This window comes from Falco naumanni, chromosome 2 (assembly GCF_017639655.2).
Source record: "Falco naumanni isolate bFalNau1 chromosome 2, bFalNau1.pat, whole genome shotgun sequence".
In the NCBI taxonomy this organism is placed as follows: Eukaryota; Metazoa; Chordata; class Aves; order Falconiformes; family Falconidae; genus Falco; species Falco naumanni.
The window spans coordinates 101608054-101634071 of NC_054055.1; the positions used below are offsets into that span (position 1 = coordinate 101608054).

General features: G+C 47.5%; 1 protein-coding gene across 5 annotated transcripts in view; it reads left to right on the plus strand.

Annotated features, from left to right (window-relative positions):
* The first annotated feature begins 675 nt into the window (after positions 1–675).
* TIAM1 (TIAM Rac1 associated GEF 1) overlaps positions 676–26018 on the plus strand; it is a 195242-nt gene continuing 169899 nt past the window's right edge. For 3 of the 5 annotated variants that reach the window (XM_040582815.1, XM_040582818.1, XM_040582816.1), the window contains exon 1: positions 677–822. The gene's annotated coding sequence lies outside the window, so the exon portion shown is untranslated. Of the gene's footprint in view, positions 823–26018 lie in introns of all 5 variants that reach the window. The other 2 variants (XM_040582819.1, XM_040582820.1) reach the window with 1 other exon arrangement.

The following is a 26018-nucleotide window of genomic DNA, read 5'->3' on the forward strand; positions in this document are numbered from 1 at the left end:
GGGGGCCGGGAGCCACGAGGGGAAGGTGCTTCGCCCACCTCAGCAGTCAGTCAGTTTGACTTCGAGGGGGTCGGGAATGGCTCCTTCCCCCCCGACGAGGATGTGGGCAAAGCACCTTCCCCTCATGGCTCCCGACCTCCTCGAAGTCAGACCGACTTCCTAGGTGGTCAGGCACCTTCCTCTCACAGCTCCCGACCCGCCAGCAGCGGCCGGGGACCTTCTCCCCCGACCGGAGCGGCGCGGCCCTGCGCTCCGCCTCAGCGCTCGCTGGAACTTCGCGGTCCCGCTCCGCCGCCCGCCGCCGCCCCGCGCGCCAGCCTCGCCCGCCGCGCGCAGCTCCCCGCTCCCGCCCCCCGGGTTGGCCGCGCTCCCTGCGCCGCGGGCGGCCCGCGCGCCCCATTGGCCGCTTTTGTTGCAGGCGCCGCGGCGCGGAGGGGTGCGGGGGGTGGTCTGCACGCGGCGCCGCCCGCCCTCGCCACCCCCCGGGGGGCGGCCCCTCCCCTCCCGCCCGGGAGCCGCGTGGGCCATTGTCACACAACATTCCAACTCCGAACGCCCCGCTGTTCGCCGCCGCCGCCGCCCATTGGCTCACCCGGTCCGGATTGAGTCGCCGAGCAGCCAATGGCGTCCGGTTTCCAAGGCGGCCGCCGGCGCCGCCCCTCGCAGCGCCGGCAGTAACAATATGGCAGCGGCGCCTATTGGTAGCGGCGCGCTCTGAGCGGCGGCGGCCGCGGGCGCCCGGCGGCGGTGACGGGGAGCAGCTCCCTGGGCGGGCGGCGGCGGCGGCGACTCCCCCCGCGGTGCCGAGCCCCGTCGCGGCAGGTGAGTGGGCGGTGGATCGCGCCCCCGTCCCCCGCTGCACGGCATCCCCCGTCACGCCGGTGCGCCCCGGCGGAGCGCCCCGCGTCGGGGGCGCTGCTCGGGGCTGCGGCCGCGGCCCGGCTCGCAGCCCCTCCGCCGCCGCCGCCCGCACCGGGGTGCCCAGGCAGGCTGTGGGGGGGCCGCGGACGCGCCGCTCCGCTGCGGCCGGGTGGGCGCCCGGCCCGCTGGGGCCCGCTTTATTGTTCACGGTGTGGGCCGCCGGCAGCAGGCGCCGCTCTCCCCGCCGGTGCGGCGGCGCCGGGGTGGCCCCGCCGCGATGCCCGGCTCCTCGCCGGGGTCCGTCCCCGCCTCTGCGCGGCTGCGGGGCCGGCCCTGCGGCAGCCGGCCTCCGGGAGCGCCGCTCCCGCGCCGAAAACGGCCCCGCCGCCTCCCGGGGGGGCTGCGCGGGGTCCGTGCCGGGGCCGCCGCCCCCGCGGACAGCCCGGGCGGCCGGCGCGCGGGGCAGGGGGCGGCCGCCGGGTCCCCTCTGCGCCGGGTGCCGCCGCCGCTGCGGGGAGCTGGGGGAGCCGTGGCGGCCGCGGTGCGGGGACGCACCGGCTGTCACTCGGGGGACGCGCGGTTCCGAAGCGTGCGGCAGGTGAGGGCGGCGCGCTCGGCCGCGGGTCGTGGCGCAGGGCACAGCCGCCCGCGCTGCCCCGGCCGGAGGTGCGGGCTGCTGGCGGGGGCGCGCAGGGCAGCCCGGGCTGGGCGGGCAGCGCGGGCACAACTGCGGGCTGGAACAGAGTTGCAGGGACGGGTGCGTAATTCCAGCGCGCAGCTCGGTGCTACCGCGTTGGATTGGGAAGCGCCGGGAGAAACCGACTTCCCTTCCTCGTCGGTCCTTCGTTCCCGTCTCCCCCTCTCCGTCGCAGCCGCGGGACTCTGGGCTAGCGAAAGACTGCTGGAGCTAGGAAATAGGTAGTACTCGTGACTTGTTAATCATTTTGCTGTGTATGAAATTCTGATTAAAAAATGTATTGGAATAAATTAGGGGAGGCTGAGATCTATGGAGTGATTACTTGGGTGCCTAATCTGTGATTAGAGCATCTTTTCCCCTTCCTGTATTATTAAAGCGCTTCTGTCAATTTCAATGACACTTCAGTGCTGTGATATAAATTATTGAACAAGGGCAAATGAGGACCGCCCTCACCTTGGCTGTAAGGGCCCGATCCTGCAGAGAGCAACTTCCTTCTGCCCCTCCTGGCTTGGTGGCTGTTGGAGCCCCTCCGCCGAGCCCTTCCTTCTGTCCCTGCGCAGCCCCCGGCTGCCCTTCGGCTGGCAAAGCTGCTTTGTTCAGGCAGAGTATTGTTTATTGGATTGCACCTAACTGTTGTCCTTGCTACTTCCTGATGAGCCCACATGGATGGGACAGTCCCGTGGGATTTTTGAAGGTACGAGTGACCTTGGAAAATGCTGTGGTTTTCTCCCTCAGCTTTTGCCTTAATCGCCCTTGTATGCCACGAGCTCTTTGATTTGGGGACTGATGTGTGCACAGGTCCTGGAAAGCGTCTTAAAACCTGATCATCACCGCCATGGTAGTTACTGTGTGTATTTGGTAGTGGCGATGAATGTGCTATGCTAGCACCTCCATGCTACTCAAGGTAAAACGTGATGTAGGGGTGGCTGGAGAATGGGACTGTTTCCTCCCTTCCAAGCCCTGGAATGGTGGAGTTGGAAGAGGAAAGTGGCATACCTGTGGGGACCTGGCTCACCTCTGCTTTGGTTGCAGGCAGATTAGTTCTGCTTCCACACAGGCTGCAGGGGGAACACTTGGCTGCCCCAGAACCATGTTTCTCATGCAGAAAAAAGCCATTTCCTTCTTGAACAGCAAAGCAACTAAACCCCAAAATTCTTTTAAAGGGATTCTCCCAGCAGGAATTTAATCTGTAGCCTTTTTGTTATTGTTATTCTTGCATTAGTGATCCAGTTATGCTTTCCAGTATATCAAAGGCAATGTTCTGGAGTCCTTAAACAAATGCTTGTCATCTTTAATGGTAACCGACTTTGGGATCTGGCCTTCCATAATCTCATGCAATGCTGACTATAATTTGCCTTAAGGGGAACAAGATATACTGTTGTTTAAAAAAGATGCCTTTTTGGCATCTCTAGTTGCTCTTGACCGAAGTGGAACTCAGTAAATCCTACCTGATGTATGTCCAGTAATTCATTTGGTCTTGCTTGTAAGAGGAAAGACAGGGGTGTTTTAGTTTGTTTTTTTTCTTTTTTTATCAGAGGTGATTATGCTGTGTAGTCATTCAGTGGCCAGGAACATCAGAAAAAACGTTGTGAGGCATTGTTTGAAAGGATGACTGCGTGTAACGGAGGGGGGGAACCCGTGTTTGTCTGGTACCAGAGCTCTCTGTTTCTCAGCCGAAGTTCTCGCGCTGTAGTGAGGAGCATGGTATAAATAGCAATGCTAGGTTTTAGGCACTGAATTCGAAGTTATGGTTTCCACAGCAACCAGCACTCAGGCCGTCGTTTATGTATGTAATAGTTCCCCTTTTTTTAAAAAAAAACAACCCACACGTATCTGGCTTCTGGTGTTGTGCTGTGTCCGATCCCCCTCCATGAACATCCCACACTCATTCTTCCTACTTTGCTTTTGAGCATCCCCCTCCGCTTTCCCTCTCCTGACGGCCGTTGACTTGCTGTGTTCCCAGCTCCAGGTTTCCTGCTGCCTTCTCCTGAGTCGGTGGCTGAGGGCTCTGTGGACCAGATCCCAGCCTGTCCACCATGTTCATTTGTCTTCCAAGTCCTTTTGGTACCAGTGTTTGCTTCCAGCTGTGCCTGCAGTGTGATAGGCACCATGCAAACATGGGAAGAAACAGCTCTGCTTTCAATCCGTGGCATATCCCTCAACCACCCACCTGTGTTTCCCATCTCTCCCTCATCTGGAGGGTCGTTGTCTCAATGCCAGGTCCGCATGCTCTCCTGGCTCTCGCTCAAGCATTTCTCTTGAGGCTTAAGGAAATGCAGAGAGAGAACTGTGCCCTGCACGGAGGGCTGCGGGATGTGCTCTACCTGTATGAAGATCAGGATGCAGTGCTTGTTTTTAAAAATGTTTGTCACACAAATGTGCAGCGTTGCTAAAGTGTTTTCATTTATAGCCAGGGGGTTGATGTATCTACATGGTTGTGTCCAAGTTACAGTTTCCAGAGCAACTGGAGCTTTGTATCTTGGAAGACTGTTAACTAAAGCATGAAACATCACATCAAATTTTCCTTTCTTAAATTCTGTAATTTTAGCTACTGTTAAAATTGCAGCTGTGATTATCTGAGAACATGTTCAAAAACCTTAAATGACCAAGCAGATCTTCAGATATGCACCTTTGCAATGAGAACAAGAACAGGAAATTTCATCCTCCAAAATAATTATTCTTACAGTTACAGCATAAGGTACTTCAGTAAGAAAACCCAAAAAACAAACCAACAAAAAACCCCATCCCCAACAAACAAAAAATCCAAACCCCAAAAGAATGAAATGGAAGTGCCCCCTCATCCGTGTCTCTAACCAGAACTAATGACAAAAGTGCAGTCTGGCAAAACTGAGTAAAACGGCTGACGACGGCTGAAAACAAACATCAAATGAAGGATTCCCATGGCTGGAGAATTGATCCGAAGAAGGAAGGGAACTCAGGATTGCCTGCCTGTACCTGGGAGCAGTTGGGCAGGCTGTGGTGCTGGGGGCTGCTTTGGTAATTTTTTTTTTCCCTTTCCTTCTCTTTCTCCTCTCATTTGCTGCTCCTTGTGAAACTGTGTCCCTCTTGCAGTGTTTCACAGACACTTTTCCTCTGAGCTGTAATGCCAAGGACTTTTGACATCAAAACAGGTCACTTTCCCATTATAACTGAATTTGAGCCAATGTTACTTTCAAAAAAGTTGATGTATCTGCATTGTAGGTTTTCTACTTGCTCTGTGAAGGATTTTGTCAATAATAGGCATGTCATTCCCTTAGAAATTGCTCTACTGGACACTCAGATTGATTCGAGCAATGATGCTATAAAATGGTTTGTAGGTTACTGGGGGAATCTCAGCCAAGATGCTTTAAGTGTTGGCTTATGTTAAAAGGAATTGCAGAGAATGTCTCAGGGGTCTTCCTTTCTATTTTTGTTAGTAACTTTCTAGCTCAATGTTTTCCTTTATTTTTATATATATATATATAAAAAAAAAAGTTCCATTGATGTTGCCGCCTATAATAGCATTGTCAGCAGCCTATGGTTTTTGCTTAATAAAATGGAGGAATGATTCTTCTCCTACGAGATGGTTTTAAAATGAAACTTAAACCAAATCCTTGTGATCTTTGGTGTGCTGCCCAGATTATAGAAACAAAATGATTGAAACACCAGCTGGCAATGGCTTGAAGTGAGCTGAAATACCTTGAACTTCTCCCTGGGTCTCTTTGAGCAAAGGTAAGGATTTTGTTTTCTCTGTAGTCAGCCCAACCTTTGCAATATGGCACAGATCAAGAAAGGATTCTAGCTTGTTCACATAGGCACAGGCTGTTGTTGCTCAGTAGCCATAACCCACCTCCATGGCAGACGATGTTGCATGCTGGGTGGTGAGGCAGCAGACACTGGTGACAACTTGGGAGAAGAGCCAGGGATTCTTTGCTGGGATAAGAACTGCCTGTATTTTCCTGCATCTCAGAAAGTGCCAGCGTGTGCCGTGCTATCAACTTAATTGGCTAAGTCTTTCTAAGTGAAGGTACAGATGCTGGGGTTCAACATTGCATAAATGTGTCTACTTGGCAGAACACCACCTGGTTTTACTTTTCTCCAGTGCACAGTATAAATACACCTCTTTCTTGATGTTCTCCATTAATTTCAGTGGATAAAGCCAAGGCTGAGGGACCAGGCATTTGAGAGTTGGACCAAGATATCTATTCCATTAACATTAAAGCAGACTTAAGAATTTCTGCCCTTGAAAGAGCAGGCAGTGAGCAAGGGTGGTGGGAAGGTCTTGTGTTCTTAACCAGGTGTCGTGGTGCATCACCACAGCCCTTCAATCCACCTGGGGACCTAGATGTAGTGCCAGACCAGCTGCTTCCGTGGCAACCATTGCTAGGGGAGTGATCTGACAAGGCTGCAGCGGGCTGGAGTGTTGCTCCCACCCTGTATAACCTCCACTTGGGAGGTCTCCCTTGCAACTTGGGCAGACCCTTGGCTGTGAAAAGCGAGGTAGAGCAGGAAGAAGGTTAAGATCAAAGAAGAAAGGCAAGAGATTATTTTCTATGTGTAAGTGATGGGGAGAGGTGGTCTGGTCCAGAGCACTGGATGGCACATTTACTTATGGAAGAATAGTTCCTAAAGTACTCTGTTTTTCCCCAGACACTGTTTTTGTTTTCGAAAAAAACATCGGAGAAGTTCTGCTCTTTCAAGCTAGGGAGAGTACCAACTTTTAACTGGGGCTTTGTGCTTGTTGAAAACAGTAATTTTGCCTTACAGTTGGGAAATACTTCTTTTAGTAGCAGCAAAACACTGTATTTTGAGTTTTGCAGCCCAGGCTGCAATAACATAAATACTTGGTACACCCTTGGTCACAGTTATCTTGTGCATGAAAGAATTCTCTACTGCTTCACATTATTCAGCATGTCTTTAAGTCTAATTGTTTTTCCCCATCATGTGCTTTGTTCCTAAGATTAGTATGGTTTTCCTCCTCATGGATAAATAATTTAAACACCTGGGCTGATTAAATGTGTGCCTCTGAGCTCAGAACAATCACAAGTGTTTTTTTTATTTTATTCAAAGACTGACTTTTATGAAGAAGATTTAAAGCAACTGAAAATAGCTACATCACAGAAACATCAAGCGTAACTTGAAAATTATTGCTATCATCTCATGGATTCTGGCAGTGTACATTTGCCTTTCCATTAGTGACGTCTCATTGAACAATCAAGGGTTTATTGACAACTCGTTTACTTTGCCTAATAGTATGACTTACTGGAGGGCAGGACCGCCCTTCCCTTTGCCGAATGATGGCAAAGACATCGATACAAAGCCTGTGTGTGGTGTGCAGTAACTTGATGGCTCTGATGGAGGGTGTTTCATGAAGACAAAGTTGGCTGCAGAAGGTTTGAGGCAACCTCCAACATCGGTTTTGACTGTGCATTGCCTGCGGTGTGCCCCTGACCTGGCACAGCACGGGAAGGTGCCAGGGTCCTTTGGGCCAAACGTGATGCCCCTGTAAAGCGGCAGGGCTCGTGGGGTGGCTGCGCCAGAAAGTCTGGGCTCGGCTTGGTGGTGCCAGGAGCAGCTGCTCAGGGATGGCAGCGGTCACTGTCGGTGTGAAGAGAGCTGTCAGAGAGGTTTAGGAGCCAGGAGCTGTCAAGTTCCGCCTCTGCCATTGCTGTTCCTGCTGCTGTGGGCTCATCTGAGGGCTCATGCAAAACCCTTGCATTGGTGAGGGCAGATGTGACTCTGGCTGGGGAGGGTGGAGGGGCTGCAGCAGTGCTTTTCTATCACAGAAAAAGTCCTTTCTGCTACTTTTCTTTGCAAAATGTCTTTTCAAAGAGGAGTAGCTCTCCTGCTTTCCCCATGTAATGGCATACATGCTCCACAGCCGCCTCTGGAGAGCTTAAGCCCAACCAGCTATGTAAGGAAAGAAGTCTTTTTCCCTAATGTGAGAGCCATCTCATCGTGCATCGTTATCAGTCAGTGCTGTGCCATTTCATCTCAGACTGGCTGACAATAGCACTCTTGGATGACTGGAGTTTCCTCTCCCTTTGTTGTAAAAACTAATCTTAGGAACTACTTTTATAGAGCAACTGCATATCTCTAGGCTAAAGTTAAACCACAGCTGGAAAACATCTCTCATCTCTCACTCAAAATGTCTTACATCTAGAGATGTAAAACCTCATGCCAGAAAGCTGTAGCCTAGTACTTTGCCCGTGATTTCCTGCTGTACCAGCACTGCTCTGCAAGAACATGAATACCTTGATTGCCTGTTTCTTGTCTGCCTTGCTCGCAGAAGAAGGCATGGAGAAAATGAGTGATGTTGTGAAAGTTTCACTTAGAATTTTGATTCCCCCTCTGTTGTTTTTTTCTTTCTTTCTTTTATTTATTTATTTTTTTTTTTTGGTACGGTGACCTAGCCTATTTGTCATCACATTAGCCCTCCGTCTGGCTTTCCACCCTCCCTGATATGTAGTGCTCAGTCAGGCATCAGGCTTTCAGCAAGCCAGGGCAGTCCCTGCTTGGATCCAGTTACTGCTTGTCTGTCGGACCATCCATTGTTAGCAGGAGGTGGGTTTTGTTGTTTTGAATGATCTCTTATCCTAGTCTGTCACTGTTGGTTCCATTTGCTTCTTCTGAAGGAAATCCCATGCCTGCCTTTATCTCTTGACATGGTTTGGGGAGAGATGTGGGTTTCCTTGTTAACCCCAGGCAGGCTTCCTGACTGCTTCCCATCTGACTTCAGCTCTTGCCATCCTGATCTCAAAACAGGTCCTTCCCTCTCCTGTTTGCCACCTCCTCCCACTCTAGCAGTGCTTTGATCTCCTGGGCTGTGGAAACCCCCTGAGATGTGAAAGTTTACTGTGCTGCTGCCAGCCATTCCTTCACAATGAGTGGCCTCTCGAGTGGGCCAGGCTCTCAGTGCTGTGCTCCACTACTCGGTCCCACTGCTCTAGTCTCTGCCAGCACTTTCCCTGTAACCTGCTGCCGTTAGTCACCAGTGAAGCCTTGGGCAAAAGGTATCTCCCTCCACGTCCCAGCCAGTGCTCCAGCAGAGCTCTTTTTGGTTGCATCAGCTCCTCAGCTCCGTTTGCTTATTGAAAGCATGCTTTAAAACCTTGAGTACTGCTTCCTAACCGCCCGACGAGTTCCTGCAGAGTGTTGGTGCTGTTTGAAAATTTTATGAAAGCCTTAATTCATGCCCTATCTGCATTTCTGTCCGCACCTGCCTCCGTTTGTAGCTTGTTCCTTCATGGACATTCCCTAGAGTTTGGGTAGGTGCCTGTGTGGCATGAGTGCGGAGGCACTTTTAAAACCGTTCTCCACTGACTGTGTGACAGGTGATCTGGAGAACCGTGGTAAAAAAACGCAGAAAGCACTGACTTCAGTTAGTTTTTCCACTTACTATCATGTTCTTTTTTAAGAGATGACAGTGGGTTTTGATCCACAGGGTTTGATATCTGTAGTGCTGGGAGACGGAGAGCTGTTACGGTGACGAAGCAGCAGACAGCTAGCAGTACTTAACTTGTTCCATCTTGGGAGTGAAAAAAGGCTAAGCATCTTCCCTAACTCGACTTGGCTTCCCCTGCAGTATCAGCCAAGACTGAATGAGGGAGGAAAAATGCAAAACAATGCAGGAAGTGCAGAAACCGAATGATGCAAGAAACATTTTGAGTTGAGGCGGTTGCATCCCCACATTGGTACTAGTTCCGCTTAAGTCACTTCTTGGCCGTTCACATACAGCTGAAGCAAAAGAGCCCCAAAAGGCTCTCTGTTGGTGTTACTGCCTCTGGTGCCTGGGCTGTCTCCTTCCAGATGAACCAAAGGTTTTCAGCTTGGTGCTGTCTTATGTTGTTGTGTATCCCCTCCATCTGTGGGAGCTGGGACAGGTGAGACGTGAGTTAGCATGGTGATTTTGGAGGCAGGAAGACACCTCGGGAGCAGTCGAGGCTAGGCAGATGGTGTGTTTAGTCCCTGGGAAAGCCCCCCCAGAGCCTGACCGGTACTGACACCGGCTTGTTCCTGGGGCGAGGGGTGCAGGTTGCTGCAGGGACACACTGATCGATTGGCGCCATGCAGATCCAAGTTGCTTAGCATTTTAGAGAGCTGTTTTGGCAGCATTTTCTCCATAAAACTAACCAAAAAGAAAGACTTTCAGCATTAAGTGACTTTTTTTTTTTTTTTTTTTTACAGCTATTTGTCTGGTTTTGCGTGTAGACATCAATGGACCTGTGTAAAAAAACCTTTCAAGACCTGTTAATGAGGCGGTGGTGTTGGAAGTGTAGTGTGGTTATATGGGGTGCAGGAAGAGAAAGCCTCTCTTGGAGACTCTGCATGTGATGGTCAGAAAACCTCTTGTGTTTCTACACCTGAGGAGGACAAATGTAGCTTCGGTTTACTCTGTGCTATCTATACGGCAAGTGTTAAAAATGTATGTGTCGTGTTTAAGAAAAATTGAAGGTGAATCCTTTTATGTTTGCTTGTTGCTAGTAAAATACACTTCTTCACTTGGTCATCGTTGTCTCCTGGGAAAGTCACACCAGTTGTGTTGTTAATGGCCGATCTGCTAATGAAGTCAGTGGGTTTGGGAGTTCGCCCCATGACTCAGAAGACTGTTTATTCTGTTGCTATAGGCTGTGGGGTTATAAAAACGTGATTGCTTCGTTCTGTCAGTTTGCAAAAGGGTAGTTGTGAGGAAGGAAACTTGAGCTGACAGAATTACCTGCCAAAATAATTAAGTGCATAGCTAAATGGATATAAAAAGACCAGACAAGTAAATTGCTTTTGTACAAATAGCCTTTTTTTCTTCTTCTTTTTTTTTTTTTTTTTTTTTTTTTGAGGCTTGCTGAAATGTGAAGATCCCTCTGTGAAAGTAAGGTGAGCAATTAGTATTAATTGATTCGGTTTTTAATATTGGTTGGGATGAATTTGCTGAAGATTAGTGTGGAAATGTATGCGTTTTCAGGAGAAATTGATTGCATTTCATTTCTTCCATGTGTACCTTTCCCTTAAACTGCTAATGAAAGTTCAGTAACTAATGAACAGGATGTTTCATTAAATGTGCATTCAGCTCAGAATAGTTAACAAGTGCCTTTTTGGGATCCCTTTTCCTTGCTAGTCCCCTCCTTTACTGGGCATACAGTCTTGGATTTTACTCTTTGTTTTTTACAGATATGAGTGGAGATTCTTCATTGGATCATATTTTACATGGAAAGGCTGGGTTTTTTGTGTGTGTTTTGACTTCGGTAGCAATTACTGCTGCTTGCAGTTGTGGCTTCCAGTTCAGAACAAAGCTGTTTTGTGTGTCTAGCCAGTAATAATTGTTGACAGTTGATAATGTTGGAGACCTCTCATTGTGGCTGGGATCTGAATTATACCAACTGCTACTGAACCCAAATTACAGGTTTTTAATTTTAGCTTCAGGGCTCCCATGCTGGAATACTCTCTTTCCCCCGGTAATAAAACAAAAAAAAAAGTCGGTGCTACAGGTCTCTTCTAAACCTACCAAGTGAGACACAGAACTGAAGTGTTGCAAAGACTGCCTGAATTTCTATTCTTACTCTTGTCTGCTCTCAGAATTTCCTCCTAACACCTAGTTATTGCATCCCGTGGGGTGGTTAAACTCCTTCACCGCATGTTTAAATCTGCAATATATATGTTAGGTGGAATATATTGAGTAAGAGGGGAATTGCAGGGGGACTCTGCGTATCCAGTTACTGATGCAGCTCATGGACCACAAGCCACTTAAAACCCAGCCCGAGCAACTGGAAGTGGAAGGTGGCTGCTGCGGCGGGCAAGGGTGGCTTGGTGATGAGACCCCCAGCACGGAAGAGCTCTCGGTGCCTGTACCAGTGACAGCAAGTTGCCACTGTAGGCAAGGCCTCAGCTGCAAATCTTTTTTGCTTGTAGCTTTGAATGAGGTAACTGGTGTTACCTGGGCATTTTTCAGTTTATTTTCTTGGTTAAATTTTCAGGAGTAGGATGGTATGAAGATGAATGTGTCATTAACAAATGTCTAGGAATGCAGTTTGCTCAGAAGTGATTAGGAGATTAAGTAATGGATTAATTGTAATTATTCCACTGGAACCCTCCTAATGTGTGTAGACAACAGGCATGTGTCCTCTCTGAAAGGGTCGTGTCTGAGGTTTGCTCATGACTGGGTGTGAGAGGGGGTGCACATGTTGTTTTACTTTGGAGAATTATTTGTTGGCAATTCACATTTTTATCCTTGTCCCAAATTAAAACTCTTTAGCTTTCAACTTTGAATTGGTCAAACTTATTTTTCTTCTCTATGTGAAAATTGTTTGTTGGCAAAATATGACTTCAGGGAAATGGTCGTTTTGCATCACAGGCTTAAGAATCTTGTGAGAATTATAGAAGTTTTCCTTTGGTAACTTGTGAGTGTCTGCAGGTACCTGCCGGGGCATGAGTTGAAGGTAAGCTCAACTAGATGAACGAGACAGTTCTTTGTGCACGCTCTTCTTCCTGTGGGGTCTGTTGAATACACTCTCACATCATATTTGGGTTTTTTCTTCCATGAAATTCACCTGTAGAAGGCTACTAAATAGTGTGAGACCTTTCTGTCCTGGGGATGAGTGTAAGACCAGGGCAGGTGCTACTGATACTTCTCTGAGGTGCTCTCCCAGCTTCTAGCACCTTGTAGTTTGGGGATTTTGCAGTCCAGCAGCAGCCTCTTTGTATTTAGGAGCTTTTACCAGAGTGAGCCAAGCGATGTGTTATTTTGCCCTTCCTGTGAGTGGCAGTGGCTGTGAGACCTCTGTGGTGTGAGTCCCAAAGCTGGCTTTGACTGGCATGGCTATGGAGCTTGCTTGGATGGATCATCAGTCAGGTGCAACCTGGCTGCTGCTATCCACTTCCAGTGCAACCACAACCTAAGAATAGGGAAAAAATTATGGTTTAGACACAGGCAAAGGTTTACTTCGCTGCTACCTTGGGCCCTTAAATTTCAACTAGCTGTGTGAGCAGTGGTGCTTGGGTTAAATGCCTGCCTAGCAGCTTGTGGTGGTTGTGACGTGAAATCCCTTATGCTGGAGCACTGAGCGTACTTCAGGGCATCAGGGACTGCGTCCTCCAATTTAAAGGTACCCAAATGCTGATTCTCCTCTCTCACTTGATTTCTGATGGTCTGCACCAGCTGTTGTGATGACTGCATGCATTTCTCTCTGGATGATGTGAACTTGAAATTTGGCAGTGTCATCACTGTATGCATCATCTGTATCAGGTATATGTTATGTGTGAGGCTTGTGATGGGTCAAGGAAAGGCCTGGATGGTATTGACCAGGAGTCATCAGTTTAGTTGATGAGCAAGTCCGTGGTGTGGGTGGGGTAGGGTAGGGTTTTTTGTGCCTCAGGTCAAGGATGAATTAATTTCGACGTTAAAAGCCCGGGCATAGCTGCAGTGGGCTATTCACAGCTTTATGAAGACAGTCACTGAAGCATGTGACTGTGGAGGTACTTAGTGGTTGACTAATTACATTACTCCCTTCAGCTTCCTTGGGCCGTCTGTGGTTAACATGCTGCCAGCTCTGTAGCACGGCGTTAAGGTCTGACAGCTGTAGACATTGCTCACTCAGTTCTCCCATGGCAGTGCTCAAAAGAAAAGCTGGGCTTCAGCTCTCTGCCTGGCCCCTGCGGATAGGTGACCTTTGACAGGGAGGTGTGGGACAAGTCTCCAAACATAGGGTTTGTAGGTGCTCTAAGCCTGTAGGAAGAAGCTGGGTATGAAAAAAAATTTGCAAAATGCTTATGAGGTGTTAAGACGTCAGATAAAGAAGGATGGTTTACTGAGGACTCTCAGTATTTTTTTTGTATTTGTTTGTCTGCTGGTAGTCAGTCAGTCTGTCTTGCGTGCAAGTGTGTCTGGTCCCTGCCAGCTGTGAAGTGGAAGAACTGGAGGGACTGAAGGACAGGGAATAAAATCTAGCAAAGAAACACAGGAAAGCTGCTCTGGGAGCCTTCTGATAAAAATGGCCCTGAGCATGTGCAGTTAGGGGCAGCTGGTGTTAAAGCAAAAGCTGTGAGTATGGGCACCTGAAAATTAAACCAAGAAGAAAAATGTACCCATTTGGTGTTTGGATGCTGTTGTGAAGACAAATGCTTGACTTAACTGAGGGATCCCACACATCATCCCCCTTACCTTAGCTTGTCTCCTCATTGCGGGGTGGGATCTGCCCCATGTATGGCCTTGTCTGGAGGGTGAAAGAGGCTAGGGGACAGTGAGCAGGCATCTGGAGAAATGTGTCAGATTGAAGGGGGGCGTGGAAAAAGTGTGTGTAGGTTTGGCCAACAGAGAGCAGGTCTCCTCAATTTTATTTATTTATTTTTTATTTTTTTTTAACTAAGAAAGCCAAAAGACACTCGACCCTCCTTTCCCTTCCTGGAAAAGAAGAAAAATACAGCCTTCAGAAGGGACCCCCCTAGGGTATGACAGATAAGCTGTCTGCATTTTTGTGGTAGGGGGAGGTGGTCTTCCCTTAGCCCCTACCTCCCCTAGGCCCTTATCTATCCCCCCTCTGAACCCTGGTGCTCTCTGGCGTTACTGACATTTTTAAAGAGAACTAAACTGTTGGTCAAAGCCCACAAATCGTCCTTGGGCGCATGGATGTGACTGTGGCTGCTGTTGGCGGGGTCCCAAAATGCTGGAGGACTTCTCCTGTCTCCCCTGGTTTTGCACAGGTCTGTGTAGGGCACAGTGGTGTCGCTGCTGGAAGGGAGAGTCCTCCCAGCCAGCGCTCGTCCTCCTGCTCAGCACCTCAGGCACCAGCCGGGTGAGCTCGCACCATTGCTTGTTGCTGAGCTGCTGCAGCTCTTTCTGGCCCTGGCCCCTCCACTTTGTTTCTGTGATCTGGCCTTCTGTTTCTGTGGAGCTCAGGTATGCAATAGGGGCTTGCTGGGGTAATACCTGCTCTCTCTTTTTGCCTAGGATCGTTCCATTCAAATGGAGTAGTCCTACAAGTTTAATTACTTCTCCCTCTGCCTGGTTTGCACTTTGCCTGTTGCCTCCTTTTGTCCTGCAGTGGGAGCAGGAGAGGCAGCAAGCAAAGGCGACTGAACCTTGTACTTAAAAAAAAGTTCACTTTGGTGCAGCTGTAGAAGCAAATCCGTAATTTGTCTGCAGAGTATCCAAATAGTCTTGAAATATGGGAAGAGACAAAGAGAAATTGTGCTTCAGGTTGCTCCTTGTGCTGGAAGTGCGGGAGGACGTCCTTGGGCCTGGGTCTTGCCTGACCTCTTTGCTCCAGCCTGGGGTGGTGATGGCAGGGAGAGGGTATTGGTGGAGCTCTGTACCAGAAACAGAAAAGAGCATTTTTTTAGAACAATTTGAGCTGTGCCCTGTTGACATACTGTAAAGGGTCAGCAGCAGTAGCTGCAAGCACAGTTTTGCTGCCGGTAGAGAGTGCCCTCAGGATCCACGCCAGCTGAAATCCTAACCGAGGTCTGTGGGGGAGGTGGGAGCACCCTAATGGGAATCATCATGTGGCAGAATTGGGAACGGCAGCACACGAAACGCCTCGGGAGATTTGCCTGCTGCAGAAGCTCGAACTCTCCGGAGTCAGCGAACAACTGAGTCCCAGTTTGCCGGGAGGTAATTTATTCCTTCCTTTGATGGACAGGACAGGGAAGAGCTCATGCATGGTGCCTCTTGGCAAGTGCAAGAGGGAGTGAGCAGCAGCATAATGCGAACGTCTTGGGCTGGGGATCTTGCTCAGCGACTTGCACAGCCCAAGGGCTGTGGTCTGTGACAAGCAGCAAGAGCAGCACCCCTGGAGGGCTTCAGTGTGACACCGGGGAGCTGCAGCCCGCAATGCGAAGCAGGCGTACCTGTGTAATGCCAGGCAGGGTGACGGCACTGGTCCAGGAGGGTCATCGGGCATGTGTGAGGGGGAAGGAGGCCCGCCGAGGAGGTGTACAGACCTGCTGGAGGATGAGATGCCCTGACCCTGCCAACCGGGCAGATAAAAATGACTGACGGGGCTGCTGGTGCAGGCAGAGCTGGGTGAGGGGTGGGAGGTCAGAGGGATGCATGGTCTCTGAGCTGTGCAGCCTGTAGGCCATGAGCAGGCTTGTTTATGTCAGCAGTCTGACACATCTTCAGGAGCTTTTACTCACGACCAATGCTAGTAAATATCTCTCTCTTAGATCTGCCCAAATCTTTGTTGACAGAAGGAATGTGCAGGTTTCTTGCCTCACGCCTTCTCTGCTCCAGCACATCCTGCATGCACAGACAGAGGGGGACCTATTCCAGCTTTCCTCTGGGCCACTGGTAATCTTTTAGGTGTTGGGGCTGGGAAGCCTCCTGCTATGCTAGGTTTCAGTTCCTCTTTTGAACAGGGAAGGCTCGTTTGAAGAGGTATTTCAGCTTCCAGCTGCAAACAAGGGGAATCTTGGGGTGTTGTTGCTGGGTGGGGATCTTCTGAAGACATCTATATTACGTGACCGTATTTGTACACAGACACGGTTTTCAGCTGCAAGGATGCAGTCTACTGAAGCTGCTGAGAGCGTGCCCTGTGCTGGAATGAGGGGAAGAGATGATGGAAATGATGAGGATTTGACAACAATGCCTGCGATGGACAGAAGTCTCTCTTTAGGGCTGGTGGCTGTAGAGTATATATCTTCTTTCAAGCTGAAGCTGGGAATTGCTTTATTTTTTTTGTACTTTTGAAGGGTTTCCAAGGAAGTAATAAGAGTGTCAAGCATTTTGAAAGTTACCCAAGAGTGTTGCCCTGCCTGAAATCTGCATGTGGCTTTTCCAGCACCAGTGTGCTTGTTAGCTGATCTGCTAAACTAAGCATCTTTTTTCACATCACTAAATTATTTTCTTGGACTCAGCTGTCAGTTGTACCTCAGTGGTGAAACTGCTTCCTTTAGAGAGCTGTGCCAGAAATTGCTTGGAGCTGAATCTGCAGTAAGAGAGGACTGGGTATAGTCTGTAGGAGTTAGTGAGGGAAGGCTGATACCTTAATCGCACAATTACGGCAAGCAACAAACAACAGGAGAAGAGTAAGATGGGTAAGGCTGAGCTGCATGGAGGAGATCAGCCAGGACCAGCAGGTTGCAGTGTGGGCGTACATACGTGTGATTCTGAGATGAGGAGAAAAACCTGTGCTTGACTTGTTTTGTTTCTAGGCCTGCTTTGGGCTTTGTGAAAAGGAATAATTTAATCACCATTGCCTTAGTGTTAGCTTTAAATGTATTGTTAGTCAGGTTTTCAGGTTTTAAGACAGCCTTTGTTTCTGAAGTGATTATGAAAATACCTAAGTTCTTGGGGAGACAAGAAGTGTCTTTACCCAGCTTGGGCTGGCCACCCTGGATTTCCCCGTGTTGTGAATAGAAAGAACAACAAGTCCTAAGGTGATGATTGAGTCTCAAGTTTTACAGAGAATAAGAAAAAACTTTTTTTTTTTCCATTTCTTAACCTTGTGCACTTAACCTTCCTTCACTTTGTGTTATCTAGGTATTTATTGAAGTGCTGTCTTAACCTGAATAATATCAGAGGAGGGGTATTTCACCGTGTTTCTGCATGCCAGCTTCCTGTTGCCCTCTCCTTTCTTCTTCCTCCTCCATTTGCCATGGTCACAGACCTGCTGGAGTTGGAGTGGTACATGTGTGAAGCTGTAGAAGACCTTCCTTCACCCAGGAGCTCTGTAGTCCCAAGTCTTCTACCACCGCCCCTGTTGCATGCTGTGTTTGGTGAGGCCTGTTGTCGGTTTTCACTCATGCAAGGTATTCATAATCATCTGTTTAATAAATGTGGGTACACAGAAGTGTTTATACCATCAAAGTGTCTTATGCAAATGTACAGTCTTCTCTTGGCAGATCCTTCCTTCCTTCCTTCCCCCAAGTACTTTAAAGACTCTTTGAGATAGTGGGAGGAATTGTATGTGAAACGCTCTTTATCTTTCTAAGAGAAGGTGCCTGAACCTGTTTGTACATCAGGGGCAGGTACTGTATCTCCTTCTCTTACTCCATGAAAGACCAGCTTTTCTTCTTTTGTTTGCAGGATGCTTTGGGCTTTCCCTTTGATTGGGGGTGTCACAAGCCACACAAAACAGGAAGATGCCAGGAATATAGGAAAGGAGAGGGTATGGGTTGTTGTTTTCTTCTTCCCTGCAGCTGATGGTGGCAAGTAAATGAATCTCTGATCTATAGCAGTATCTGGCCACTAAATGCTTGCCTGGTACATTTTGACCAGCGTGAAATTTGAAGATAACCTGTGTTGAGAAACCTCATTTCTCACCCTCCCATCCTGTGGGTTAAGGGTGGGGGGTGCCCGGGGGTGTCCCCAGGGCATGGGTGCAGCACCATGCACGCTGGGCTTTGGCAAGGCTGTGGGGTGCCACGACGCTGCTGCTTGCCAGTTGCACTGGTTGACGCTGTAAGAAGAAAGCACCAACACAACACAACACAACACAGGTTTTGTTGAGGTGGGGAGGTTTTTTTTTTAATTCACTACTGTGCCATTTCCAGTCTGGTCTTTGCAGAAGGCATGCTCTTCACTCTGCACTGTACCCTGTCTGCTAAATGCTTTTCTTCGAGGGATTCCTGGTGCGTGTTGTCTTCCCTCCCAATCTTTAGATACCCATTGAAAAGAATTGATACTTTTTTCTTCTCTCTCAGGAAGTGCTGACAGCTAAATGCTGCTGGAACGGCCTCTTTTTTTTTTTTTTTTTTAAAGGCATTAAAGGTGACTGTATTTCTGAACAAATTAAGAAGTGCTGGGATGTGATCTGTCTCCCAGATCAAGTGGAGCATATTTCTTGCATGTGCTATTGCATATTTCAAGACCAGGATGATAATTGTTGCTGATTTGACTTGGTGGCATATTGAGATGGAAGATTTGGCTGAGTCTGTAGGCTTTAATGCTTCAGTGGGACACACTGTTCCTAGCTAATGCAAGCTCAAAAATGAGGTCACGTTGTGCGGCGCCATAAAACAAGTCCTGGCTTCATGTAATTGGGTAGGACAGTTGGTATCGATGGAGTTCCTCTGGTTTGCCAACAAAACTTAATCTGGCCTTAAATCTTGTCTTTCAGGTTAGATATAGCAGTGTCACTCGTCAGTGGATGCTTTCCTTTTAAAATTGCTTCCGTAATGCTTGGTGGAAGAAGATAATTTCTACCCTTCTAAGCTTTTGAAGAGATTGAATCCGTTTGTCTTTTGTTAACTTGTGCTGATGTTTTCTGCATTTGAAATGCTGTATCTGCTAGCCAAGATTAAAATGTTGAATTTCCCATTCTCATTTAACTTAAGAACATTCTAAATTTTAGGGGCTGAAAGTGTGCAGCATTGCCAGGGGAGACTGAAGTACCTGTAATCTTTGTTGCAGAGAAAACATTGAAAAGCAAAGTAGAGTCATTTGTGTAACTTCTTTTTCAAGAATAAGATAAAACTTACAGAAATCCTCAAGAGAATTTAAACACTGGTACCTATCCATCCATCTATATAGCTAAAGATGCAGTGATGTCAAAGTGATTGTCAGACCCTGAGTTTCTCCCTTCAGATTCCTCAGAGGTTTGTTCTGATGTTTGGGTCTCTTTTAATCTCCCTGTCTTGTTATCAGAGTCCTGCTGCCACTTATGGCTCTCTTTGTACTTGAGTTATAATACCTGCTTCCACTCCACATGCCTAAAGTAAACCTGCTGCTGCTGTTGTTCAGGCAGTGTCTTTAATTGGGTTTTTTTGAAGGTGAGTATAACCAGGCATGCTTTCAGTATTTATTTGCAGTAGAGTGGTGTCAGGCTAGTGACCCATAGGCCCAGCGTGCTTAAGCATTTCACATAAAATAGGCCCTGTCTCATAAAGAAAACACTAATAACTAAGATAAATCAAAGTCCTGCCATGAGGCTGTGAGGATCACAAGATGCTGCTGCCCTGTGGTTCAGTTTCACTGCTTGTGGTACTAGGTAATGACTCTGATGGGGGCTGCAAGATCACTATTATGCTGCATAGTAAGAATAAGGGAGTCACCTGCTTATGCTGGGTACTTTTGTTATCTGCCACAGTAAGTGAACCTTCTAGGGGTGCCTAGAATGTGGCTGCCATTCCAGGTGTCGCAGCCAGCCCCAGCAAGGGCACGGGAGGCTAAAGGCAGCCTCTTGCCTCGCCTGCAGCTGATGTGGGTTTGCATGGCGCCATGCTCTTGAGGGGGTTTGGGGCAGATGAGAGTCTGTGTGCCCTGCAGTCTCGGTGGGACCTCTTCTACAGAAGGAAATGGCTTTTGGTTTTTTTTTTTCCTGCTGTCTTTTGAAAATGCAGCTGGTGGTCCCTTCAGTTCTGGAAAGCTGGTCTTAGAAAGAGACTATTGAGCTTTCTTAAAATGGCTAATTAAGTATGAATTTAAGCTTGTCTGTGTGAGGAACTAGCCTGTCTAGCTGTAATAGGATTGTTCCGGCTTGTTTTAATTGTGCTGATCTAACTTGTGTGGATGCTTTAATACAGGGTAACATCTGGAAGCAGACCTCTCTCAAACCTGCAGTCATACCAGCCTGTTGTGACTGTTTGAACCCTTCTTTTTGATGCCTGGTTTGAGACCTACCAGCAGTTATGAGTGATCCAGTAGCAAAGAACATTTCTGATGCTCGTTGTTAGTAGTCCTTGCTGCTTGTGCTGTGGATCTGAATGTTCTTGCACTGCGGATGACCCATGTTGGGGGTAATGATAATAGTCTTTCATAAATAAAATAAGTCAGGAGTTACTCATGCATACACTATTCAATTTTATTTATTTATTTTATTCAGTGTTAAGTGCAGAAGAGTTGAACACTTGGAATTTCAGAGGAAACCCTGCCTGAGTACTGCTTGTGTGCATTCATCACAGTGGTCTTAAGTAAATGGTATGCAACTGTGTAATGTTTTGTTGGTTTTTTTTAATCTTTCTTCCTAGGACCTTTGTTCAGGATGTTTGCTTTTAGCAAAGAATTAATAGATATTTTAGAAAATATTTTTAGTAGATATTTACATACTTTTTTTAAAAACATCCCTTATGTACCCTCCAAAGGATACAAAAAACCACACAACAGTTTGCTTTTTTTCTTTTTTCTTTATGAAAGTAGTTTGTGCAGAAATGCAGGACGTATCTTCGGGTTGTTGTTGTGCTGTTTTGCATCTCTCTTGTGTCTTTATGGAATTGCTGTTTCTCTCTCTTCCTCAGCTGTGGGGATTCCCTTTAGAAATTATTTAGATGCAGGGGGAGTTTGGGCTGTGCTTCATGCCAAATCTTTGTTGGGCTAGAGAGAAGGTTGTCCTTCTAACTATTAAATTCCTGCGCTGTAAGCAAGAAGATCAGTAGTAACCACAAAGTGTTAAAGCAAGGAAGGCTTGTGTGAGCATCTCACTGATGGAAGCAGCCTGGCTCTGTGGCTGGAACTGCCGTCTGATGGAGGGGCCCAACAATGTCCTTCTGCTGCTTGAACAGGGTCTCTGTTGATATTTTTCCCCTTTGGGTTTTAGATCAAGCTTCTGATGTAACAGTGTCACAAAATAGGAAGAGAAACAAAAAATTCGTAAAAAAAACCCCAAACTACCTCTGAACACTTCACTGCAAAAATATTTGACTTTAATGGCTTGTTTTAAGCCTTGGCTTCTGAGCTCCTTTCAAATTGGGTGTTATTGCTGAAACTGGATTGCAGTATTCGGAGTTTTACCGCAGAATTTGGCTGTGTGAGAGGGAATCCCTTTCTTTTTCCACTGTGAATGAATTGCTATCAAGTCGGTTCCCCTTTCTATGGAACAAAGTTTGCTTCAAAAGTCTGAAGAAAGTTTGCTTCGAAAGACTAAAAGGATAAATTCTCTATCAGATATTTGACTTGAATGGGTAGCACTGCTAAAGAATTAATGAAATGGAATAGCCTGGATGATGATTTCTCTTCTGAAGTGAAGAAATTTTATATTATTTTCTTTTTAATTGCCTGGTGAGCTTTCTTCTTAACTATCTATATATCTATGTCATTTTTCTTTTTGCCTTTGCATCGAATTCCCTCAGATCCTGGTGCTTGTAGTTGGGTTAGCAACTTGCTCTGCCAGCACTAGCGTTGGTTTTAGAGATCTAACTGGGCCAGCTGCTGATGCATTTAATACACAGAGCTCTGTATGTTTGATGTTTGTGCTGATAACCTCGGGCAGTTTGGGATGCTTCAGCTATACAGAAATGGAGCTGAAATAAAAAGTTTTTATACTTGAAGACAGTTTTCTACACTGGAGGTAAGTACATTTTCCAATCTTTTTTTTTTTGCCTGGTGTGTTGGTGTGACCTGCCACACTACGAGCAGCTCTGTTGGCTTTGCTGCCGGTCCCCGTGGGAGTGGGCAGCAGACCCATGCCAGGTGTCTAAAGACCATCCAAGGCAGCCCTGGGTACCTCTGTGACACGCCGCACGGGCTGGGTGCCCTGGTGTGAAGGGCTGGCGGGCAGCACTCCCACGGAGCAAGGGGCAGTGTGGCCCCTTGTGGATGCTCCTGGAGAGAGGTGGTACTCGGCTCAGGAAAGGGAGAAGGGACAAGGGACAGTGTCTCTGCCTTCATGAGGTTACCCACTTCTTTCTGTTCATGTGCACACACAGGTTTTTTTTTTTTTTTCCAGGAGTAATGAGGACAGGACAGGGGCAGATTTTACTCTGGAACAGTGTTTTATATCACTTTGCAACAGCGTTTATTTCCCGCGGGCAAAGCCAAATGGTAAATACCTTTCAGATTGCAAAGAAACGGTAATAACTGTAGCATATTCTTCTCTTTGGCTCAACTCTTGCCATTTTAAAAGTCTAGGTGCAGCATTTTCCATAGCTTGGATTTGTTTGTTTGTGAAGTCAGAGTTACACAATTAAAACAAACATGTATTCCAGCAAAATGTTTTCCCTTAGATAAGTACTGTCTGTAGCTGGGTAAAAAATAAGTAGTGTTTGTGTTGAAGTTCTTTTTCTTCTTTGAAGCTTTTTTTATATACTATACCTAATTGGCAATTTCCAATATTGTTCTTTGTAATTGTTTTGTGGTCATTGTCTGCTCTCGTCTGGAAAGGCTCATTAGGAAGAAAAGCACTTGAACACCAGCTGAAAAGCGGTATTTATGATGTGTTACGTGCTCTTGGTTTGGTGAGGGTGGTTTACAGAAGGTGTTTTTGCTGCTTCGGGTCCTGTCCCTAACAAAAGCGGTACTGATGAGGAAGTTGCTTTTTTGCTGTCTACCATGCTTGAGCAGTTTGTGTGTGCGCTGCTTGGAAATGGTGGACTGTCTCATGTTTTGGCTTTCCGAATTGGAAGGCGGGCAGCAATGCTGCAGCCCCCTTCCTTCTGGAGGACCTGACCCAAAGCTTGGCATAGAAATTAGGATGGCAGCACTATTTCTGCATTCAGGCTGAACAGGGAGCTCGGTGGGTCTCAGAGCAAATGGGAGCCCACATGGCTGGGATTATATGTTCATTATAAATTGATATATTTTATCTATATTATATATAGATAAAATATTCATTATAAAATGAAACAACACATGTGCAAACAAAATCCTGGTGTTCTGTGGGCCACTTATACTTGCACGTCTCAAAGGCTTATGCTGTGCCATAGCAGGCCTGACCACCCCATGGCATGTCCCCGCCTGGCTGTGTTTGTAAGTAGTCCCATTAGGTTGTTACGTTTGTGCACCAGAACAGGAGGTGAGGGTGTGTTTTGCAGGACTGGGGTCTGATTTTAACTAGGCTTCACAAAACCGTGTTTTGCAGAAAGAGCTGTGTTGGCCAGAGGGTGAGGAAACATCTCGTCGTTTCCCTGCTGCCTCCTGGGAGTGGGCAGATACCCTGGGCAGGCAGATACCCCAGCAAGCAGGCTGGTTTGGTGTCCCTGGCTGGGGAAGAGGCTAAGGAAGGAGCAAAGGCAGTCCTCTGCAAGAGAACCGCTTGGGAGGCATGTGCTGGCCCCACTGCTGTGGGTATCTGCCTGTGTGGCTAGGGGACAGGGACAGCACTTGCCTATGGTAGCTTTCTGGGGGCAGAGGCTGGGGTCTGTGTTTGTGCAATATGGGTGCCTGGGATGTGGCTGCGGCTCTTGGGCCCTTCAAGAAGGAGGCATGTCTACAAATAATAATAGAGCTGCCTTTGGAGGGGCTTTTCACTTCCCTCAGTGTCGCAGGAATGTTTGTATGTGGTACGCCTTTTGACGTATACCTCAGTTGTTCACTTTTGACGCTCATCTCCGTATTTTATAGCATCTTGAGGCTGGCATCAATTTGAGTCACATCTTCTATAAATGTATGCAGCTCATTCGAACTGAAAACCCAAGAGCTTGATTCAGCTCTGCTGTGGTCACCAAGCTCGCTGGAGCCATGTCATATTGGAGATACAGAGATAAGCTGAAATACCTACAACAGTCCCGCTGAAGTTTGGGCATCTGCTTAACTCTTACACTCATGGTGTATAAATATAGACCATGCATAAATACATAAGGTCAAGCACATGCCTTTTCCTCTGCAGGACTTAAACCATTAGATGCAATGTGGCATAGCCTGAACTGAAGTGGAAAAAATAACTATATTTTCATTGTATCTGATGGATATGTTGCAAGAATCAAGCTGTGGGGTTTAAAAACTGATTATTCCACAACAGTTGCATTTCATTTGGCTCTCAATTATATACCTTTGCATGTGTGTCTGTAGGCATTTCTGAAGTCCTAGCCTCTGAATTGTGTTTATGGAGCAGCTACCCATCAGGAATTGACCTGGGGTCCTACAGAGCTAAAGCATGAATTACGACAGCCTGCAAGACATGGATCCTTAATTGAGGTTTCACATCCTTTGTGCGTCAGTGGCAGAAGGGCACTTACCAGTTGGTTGGATTCACAAAGACAGCAGGTTCACAGAGATGGGCGCATGAGGAAGAGAGACCAGACGGAGCAGTTCTTCTTGTTCCTGCTATCCACATTCTCAATCTTTTCAGAGCCTGCTTTTTCAGCAACAAACATGCCTGTGCTGTTACTTGGCTTGGTGGTTTTTGTCTTGCCAAGTGAAAAGCTGATCCTGAGAGGCTCCTGTGGGGTACTGCGAGGAGCCTCCCCCTGTTCCCTCTGTAAGGAAAGGTTGAGCATAGGCGTCAGCTCAGCCCCTGCTGACTTCAGTGAGACATAAGGGTGCTCGTGGAAGGGGCAGAATCTAGCCCTAAAACTTTCCTGTACTTTGTGCATAGTTATTTTTGGCTGCGCAGAATCACAAAGGTCATGTGTATTAACCTTTTCTTCTTTGCTTAATTTCAACATGGCTATTACCCTTTCTGCAATCTGGCTGCCTGGCTCTTTGAGTAACTTGTACGGATGATCTTCCTATCATCATCTCAGCCTAAATATCCCTTTGCAATTGGGCAAACCAGTAGCTGAATGTAAGGGAAAAAGATCCTTTTACTATAGTAATGGATTCTGATACTAACTGCATCAGTGGGCTGTTGGGGGTGGGAGGAAGTTGCCTTTCAAATTGTCATCATCCCCATCACTGATTCAGATGCTGCTTTGTCATTGAAATAAGCAGCAAAAAAACCTTTCCAGAATCATTCCCTTCTGAGTTAATGAGAAAATGTTCGTGGCTGTAGTATGCGTTACACTATTTACAGCAGGGCTCTGCTGTAAATACAAGGCAGAATTCAATGGTGGCATTGATCTGCAGCTTGCTCATCCCATCTCCCTCCCTGACTCTCAGTCCCTCAAGTGAATTATGCCTTGTGTTCAGTGCAGGGCCATCTGTTTCCCTGTATGTTCTCTCTTTTGCTGCGGCCTGCTTTGAATAGAAAGGTGAGTCTAAATACATATGACGAGGAGCAGCTCTTTTGTGCTTCCAACAGCTTGTTTTCCAGCAGAGGAGCCAAGCGATAAAAGAAAAGCTTTTTTTTTTTAGCTGTCTGGCAAATGTGCTTCTAATGCAAGGGTCCAGAGGATTATTGGGAGCAGAGTTGAGGGGCACCTAAGTTTTGGGATTAATTTGCTACCTCAGACCTAAAGGTCTCGTGTGACTGGGCCTGAGCAGCTTTTCAAAGATGCTGAAATCTGTGTTATGACCTAATGCTACTGCCAGATAGCCCCCACCCCCACATGTCCTTCTGATTCATGCAGAGGAGAGAGCTGTTGCTACTATCTAGGTTTTTCTGTGCTATCTCCTTTTACACTGTAAATGGTAATTTAATTTCTACATTTAGAGACCTTAATTAATTATAAATAAAATAATTTGTATGAATTTTAGAGCTGAAGGGTGATGGATTAATGGGTATCTGGAAATGTGAGACAGTTTTACCAGAAGGGATTCAACACAGGAGTGGCTGCACCAGCCTTGTCCTGTTCTGCCCCATTTGTGTCCCTGCAACATGGGGTGGGCGGGGAAGGAGAAGGACTTCCATCCCCTGGCATCCTGGGGAGGCTGGCACAAGGGAGAGGACAAGGAAAATGCTGGAGACCATGTGGTGAGGTGTTCAGGGAGCCAGTCCATTTGAAAACCCCTCTTGGTAGG